The sequence below is a fragment of the Oryx dammah genome, unplaced genomic scaffold, assembly GCF_014754425.2.
Source record: "Oryx dammah isolate SB20612 unplaced genomic scaffold, SCBI_Odam_1.1 HiC_scaffold_4, whole genome shotgun sequence".
NCBI lineage: Eukaryota > Metazoa > Chordata > Mammalia > Artiodactyla > Bovidae > Oryx > Oryx dammah.
Window position 1 is genome coordinate 40,638,177 of NW_024070188.1, and position 7,131 is coordinate 40,645,307.

The 7,131-nt window shown below is 40.7% G+C and overlaps 1 protein-coding gene across 1 annotated transcript in view; it reads right to left on the reverse strand.

The window, feature by feature from the left end:
* FHL5 (four and a half LIM domains 5) overlaps positions 1 to 5,708 on the reverse strand; it is a 59,149-nt gene extending 53,441 nt beyond the window's left edge. Inside the window, exon 1 of the mRNA XM_040239149.1 lies at positions 5,533 to 5,708. The gene's annotated coding sequence lies outside the window, so the exon portion shown is untranslated. The remainder of the gene's footprint in view (positions 1 to 5,532) is intronic.
* Positions 5,709 to 7,131: the final 1,423 nt, after the last annotated feature.

The window sequence follows — 7,131 nt, forward strand, 5'->3', positions numbered from 1 at the left end:
GCCTATGTAGGTGGTGATTGGTATTCCATGTAAACCAAGTTATTCAGCCTCTTTTTCTCTGCTAATTTTCTAATCCCTCTCTATCTGTAATTAAATAAGTTTTTTCCTAGGATGCCAATTCCGTCCCCACCTTCGAATTACCCTGGATCCACTGGGGCTGGACTCTGGCAACATCTATTTCTGCTTTATTGACTATGCCAAAGCCTTTGACTGTTGGATCACAAGAAACTGGAAAATTCTGAAAGAGATGGGAATACCAGACCACCTGACCTGCCTCTTGAGAAACCTATATGCAGGACAGAAAGCAACAGTTAGAACTGGACATGGAACAACAGACTGGTTCCAAATAGGAAAAGGAGTACGTCAAGGCTGTATATTGTCACCCTGCTTATTTAACTTCTATGCAGAGTACATCCTGAGAAACACTGGGCTGGAGGAAGCACAAGCTGGAATCAAGATTGCCGGGAGAAATATCAATAACCTCAGATATGCAGATGACACCACCCTTATGGCAGAAAGTGAAGAGGAACTCAAAAGCCTCTTGATGAAAGTGAAAAAGGAGAGTGAAAAAGTTGGCTTAAAGCTCAACATTCAGAAAACTAAGATCATGGCATCTGGTCCCATCACTTCATGGGAAATAGATGGGGAAACAGTGGAAACAGTGCCAGAGTTTATTTTTGGGGGCTCCAAAATCACTGCAGATGGTGATTGCAGCAATGAAATCAAAAGACACTTACTCCTTGGAAGGAAAGTTATGACCAACCTAGATAGCATATTGAAAAGCAGAGACATTACTTTGCCAACAAAAGTCCGTCTAGTCAAGGCTATGGCTTTTCCAGTAGTCATGTGAGAGTTGGAGTGTGAAGAAGGCTGAGCGTCGAAGAATTGATGCTTTTGAACTGTGGTGTTGGAGAAGACTCTTGAGATTCCCTTGGACTGCAAGGAGATCCAGCCCGTCCATTCTAAAGGAGATCAGCCCTGGGTGTTCTTTGGAAGAAATGATGCTAAAGCTGAAACTCCAGTACTTTGGCCACCTCATGCAAAGAGTTGACTCATTGGAAAAGACTCTGATGCTGAGAGGGATTGGGAGCAGGAGAAGGGGACGACAGAGGATGAGATGGCTGGATGGCATTACTGACTAGATGGACATGAGTTTAAGTGAACTCTGGGAGTTGGTGATAGACAGGGAGGCCTGGCGTGCTGCAATTCATGGGGTTGCAAAGCGTCAGACATGACTGAGCGACTGAACTGAACTGATAGAGGCTAAAATATTCAAGGTCTTGTGCTCAGGGCTCAGTTGCTCAGTCATGTCGAATTCTTTGCAACTCCATGAACTGTAGTCCTCCAGATTCCTCTGTCCATGGGATTTTCCAGGCCAGAATACTGGAGTGGGTTGCCATTTCCTTTTCCAATTCAGAGTCTTAACTAGTAAGAAAAATAACTTGTGCTTAATACTTAGCCTGTGCCAGACACTGTTGTAATTTTAATATAACACATTTATCCCTGGTGTCTCAGAGGTTAAAGCGTCTGCCTCCAATGCGGGAGACCCAGGTTCAATCCCTGGGTCGGGAAGATCCCCTGGAGAAGGAAATGGTAACCCATTCCAGTATTCTTGCCTGGAGAATCCCATGGACAGAGGAGCCTGGCAGGCTACAGTCTACGGGGTCGCAAAGAGTAGGACAGGACTGAGCCACTTGACTTCACTTCACATTCCTCATTTTAAACCTAAGAAAGTGTTATAGTGTCATGATCTTCATTTCATATAAAAGGACCAATAACAGACACACACACGCACACACATGTGTGTGCAGTAAGTGACTCTTCTAAGTTATCAGATTTAGTGAGGAATACAACAGAGACTTGGCTCCAGCCAATCTAGCATGAAAAGTATGGTCCACGAACCAGTATTGTCAGCATCACCTGGGAACTTGTTACAAATGCAACAACTGAGGCACCAACCCAGACCTACAGAATCAGAATGCACGTGTTAACAAGGTGGTTCCTGAGCACTTTAAAATTTGGGGACTTCTGCTGTAACCCACTGAACTCTGCGGCTTCTCTCTAACTTTGAGAAGGAATCTGGACATTATCCTAAGGCCAGTGGAGAGTCAGGAAAAGGCTTGAAGTAAGAGATGGTGAAAATAAATCTATTTTTAGACCAACAGTTTCACGTCAATGACTCTGGCTTCAGTATGGGGAGTGAAGCCAAAGAAGGCAATTCTGGAGGCAGGGAGACCCATGAAAGGACTACTGTTCACCAAATAAAGGAGGATGGCAGCCTGAAATAGGGTGATGGCAGTGACAAAGGGAAGCTGGTGAGTGGATGAGCTGGTGTGAACAGAATTTGGAGATTCTTTGGGTATATAAATTGAGGGAGAGGTGGAGTCAGTTCACCTCCAGTTTCTGGCTTGAGCAACTGGTTGTGTCATGGTGTCATTTTCTGTACGAGGATACTTAGGGGAAGCAAGGTGGAAAGTATGAGAGGCGGTTGATGAGTTTACTTTTAGATTAAAATGAGACTTGAGAGGACTGTGGGAAAGTCAAGGAGAGCTATTCAATCAGGTCCGAAGAGTGAGTGTGGGGAAACCACATAAATTCCTTGGACATTTTGAAAAGGATCCCAGGGCAAATTATAGGTCACAATTTCTACCTGGCTTGCCCTTCATGTCCCTCCACTTACTCCATTGTATTCACTAAGGTCTACACCTGCTCTGGGAAGTCCTATATTCAGCAGACAATCAGACATAGAGGTTTGTTGCTCAGGAAAGATACCTTAGCTGGACGTAAAGACTTCGGACTCCTAAGCATATAGAATAGACTGTAACTGAAGCTGTGACATTGCTCAGAAAGAGGAAAGGAGTCTAGGATATAGGGAAGAGGTAGAGGAATCTGTGAAGCTGACTGAGCCTAGTGGTCTTAGAGGTGGGATAAAAAACTAGGAGTTGGACATCACGGAAGCTCTGGGTAAAGAGTGTTTCAAGATGGGAAAAGTGGAGAGTAAGGTAAAATGGTTCTGAAACAGTGCAAAGAGAATAAGAAAGAAATTTCTGCTGGATTTAGCAATACACTAGTGATTGATCACCTCAGTGAGAGCTGGGGAAGACTGATGAGGATCAAAGCCAGATAGCAATAGATTGAGAAGTGAGGGCTAAGAAAGTGGGGATTCTTTACAGTGTAGACAATACTTTCAGAATATTGATCTATAAAGCTTAGGAATGAGGGTAAACTGGAAAAGCTTGGTAATGAAGCAGAAGCTTTTGAAGATGGGGGATTTGAATATGCTTAAATGCTGAAGAGAGGAGCCAATAAAGAAGGAAAGATTAAAGTCCGTGATCCCTGAAGTAGAGGATATGAGATAATGGGCACTGATTTAGGTCTTTCCTTTTATGCCCCAATCTACCAATAGGTCGGTATGGGGATTTGGGAGAATAGCCAGAGAATAGGGAGGTCCCCCTTCAGTCACCTGTTCCACATTCTGGGGTCTCTAGAGGCTTAGTCCTATCACCTTTCCATTCTAAGCCTTAGTCTCCACAGAAGAAACTTATGATATTTGAATCTTCCACTTTTATATCAGTAGACATGCTATCCAGAACAAGTATGACTATGGATTAATTATGTATCTGCTTCAAAAATTAACCCTTAAATGTCATCTTCAGCTAAAATCTTTGCCTTAACCTTACCTGTCCTTGGGTAAATTGAGAGAGACAGACATACTTCCACCTTAATCCGTTTAAAGATTGCATAAACCCACCAACTCCAGGTTTTGTGGAGAATAGTAGTTCCTAATCAGGACACCTCAAGAATACTCAAGAATAGGTTTCAAGAGTATATCAACCCCAGAACTGTTAAAGGAAAAAAATCTATATACAATGTGCCTTTTTCCTTCTGAGACATGTCCGTTGATTCTCAGATTGTTAAGAGAATCTGTGATCCCAAGTCTAATGTGCAGATAGTGCTCAAGCTGATAATTTTGGAGGGATTCGAGCTGTTATGGTAGGAGGGAGTCCCCTATCCTCCTTCTCCTTCCCCTCCTATTCACAATTCCTTCCAGGGGGCCAAAAGGTAACCAAGAAAAATGATGACAATCAGACAGGATAAAGAGAATTACAAGAACATGGAAATGTAAGGTTGTTTAACTGACATCTGATTCAGAACTTTCCATGTGAACCCAAGTATTTGGTTTCCAATTCTAAAGAGGTCGTTTCCTAGATTGAAAATGTGAAAAAACAAATCTAAGCTTATGCACCATGTTCTAGAAAAAATTTTACTTTCAATATTATAGTAGAAAGTTGCTAGCCTCGCTTAAGGAACCCAAATTAATCCAACTTTACTCAGAATGTTGTTGGCAAATATAATAAAAATAAGAGGTAGATTTGTCAGTGAGGTGATGTTACATTAAAGCACAAATCTGCTGCTCTTGTTTAGGTAGAACAGTCCCAGAATTGGCAACTAATGACAACACATGGGAATAAATAGAACAAGTGTAGAAAACAGATGTCAGAGTTTACCTTTCCCACCGAGCAGTTTGGATTATGGCTTTAGGCACATATCATAACAAATATGTTAAGAAATATCCTGTGTGATGTGTATATCTGCAATTGTTTGTGCTAAATTTTAACCCATGTATGTTGCTAATAAAAATCCTAGAACCTATACATGATAATATTGTGAATGTGAAATGACAGCTAAAATGACTTGTTACATTTTATTTATAAGAATTACACATTTTATTAATGATTCTTTTTGGTTCCCACATTTCCAAAACCCAAATTGACAAGTTGAGGAGTTGCATTTGGTTTTCAAATGGATGACAGACACCAAAAAGAATCTGATTAGAGAGGGAAAAAGTATAAACACATATGGGAACCATACTTCTGCTTTCATGATACTATCTCAGTTTCAAGAAGCAATGCTTTAGATTCATTTAGCATATTACACATGGGTCAGACACACAGAAATTTTAATTCAATCTTAGAAAGCCTAAGATTAGGAATTGTCTTTATGCCTGCTTGTGAAAAAGAGGCAGTTTTTCTTTTTTTTTTTTAATAGCAGGAACTCACTAACTCAAAATCTGTAAATGACTTTAAATTGTGCTCTGGATATATAAATCCAGCCGTAAAATATCCTTAGTGATAAAGTTAGTCATTCAAATAAATTAAGCCAATTAAAACCCCAGAATCAAGTCATTCCCTTTTTTATGAATACAATGAAGCTGTATCTCCAATTACAGACAATTTTCAGAACTCAGGAGACAAGTGAAGAGTTATTTGGCTACTATGTTGCCTTTATACACATGGCATCAAATTGAGAAATCTGAAAAGCTCAGCATATAAAGTTTGATAACTCCGGGCTCAAATGCCTTTTAAAAAGTTTCCAAGAAACTTCAAGATATATACTTGCTTGCCAAGTAAAACCAAGTCACCACAAAGTTTCCTTTAAGTAGCCATGAGAAAGTTTATAAAAATCTCCAGCACTTAAAAAAAAAAATTAGAAATGCAAAGACAACATTAAGGAGAAGAAAACAAAACTTACTTTTTCTTAAAGCCGCTTCTTCCAACAGTTTAAACAGGATGAAAGGAGAATATATGATGATTTACTCATTCATATGTTACCTCCAAGAGGTACAGGATGGGCCACCAAAACTATCTGAGGGTCCCTCCCAACTGCAGCCTTTTTAACTTTGTGGAAGAAAATAGGAGGGTGTGTGGGTTTCCTCCAAGTCTTGTGACATGTACATAGCTGACTCCTACTGGGCTGAAAAAGCACTCGTCAATTTTTACTTAAAATTATGAGTAGCAAATTCTCTGCAGGACATCCTTAAAGGGAAATCCTGCCAGAATTAGTACATGAAACGTCTAGATAATCTCCAGAAAGTTTAAAATATAAAGTGTACATACAGACATTCACATACACTCAAGAAATTCCCACTGCTTAGTCTAAATTGAGGGTATATTTAAATAAAAAAATTTTTTCTATAAAGGATAATGTATTTCCTGGGTTTTTGTTGTTGTTGTTGTTGCTGTTATTTAAGTGACAGAATCCTTCTTATGGGTTGCTGTGTGCTGTGCTTAGTCGCTCAGTCATGGCCGACTCTGTGACCCCATGGACTGTAGCCTGCCAGGCTCCTCTGTCCATAGGGATTCTCTCCAGGCAAGAATACTGGAGTGGGTTGCCATGCGCTCCTTCAGAGGATATTCCCAACCCAGGGATCGAACCCAGGTCTCCTACATTGCAGGCAGATTCTTTACTGTCTGAACCACCAGGGAAGCCCCCAAATACTGGAGTGGATAGCCTATCCATTCTCCAGGTGTTCTCATCTCAGGAATCAAACTGGAGTCTCCTGCATGGCAGGCGGGTATTTTACCAACTGAGCTAAAATCAGATCTTCTTATAGGTTAGAAATGGACAAACTACCGAGATTTTCTGTTGAAATATCTGGAAAGAGATGAGGCCCGATGTTCTCACCTGTAGCGTTTTTGGTAGCTTGAGAGATGAATCGTGGGGTGTGGCCTCTATCACTGCCTTCCTGGGAAACTGGTGAACTTTGAACCTTAGACTTGACTCGGATAACTCAAAGTAGTTACCTGCTTCTTGCACCTGTACTCTGGACCTGGCATTCCCTGCTGCTGCCTCTTTCCCTCTGAGCTGGCAACAATTGTTATGTCACGTCCATGGCTGTATGACTTCACTTAAGCACAAACTGTCTTTTGAAATCTGAAGTCAAAACTTAAAAAGTGGCCAGATATTTCAGGAGATGGATCTAAAGAAATGGTTGAATACTGAACTAATCTACAACAGGAATTCTCAGTGGGTCATATTTATCTACAAAGCAGGTGACATTTACTTTTGATCTCTCTGTTTAAGGCCATTTCTTCAGTTTGTAAAGGTGGGTGAGGAAGGAAATGTTCTGCTTTAACTCCATCTAGTCCCAGACCGAGCTTGACCTGTCCTTGCTCCAGGTGCCAAAGAAATATGTTAGAGTTTTCTGAGGTCACACTCAGTTACATACAATCAAAAAACCTGAGCTAGGGAAATATATAAAAGCAATCAACTCAGTGCCTTGTTATTTACCTGACTTTGATGATAAAGATATTATGAAAATGAAAACATTGTGATGAGCAGCAACAAATT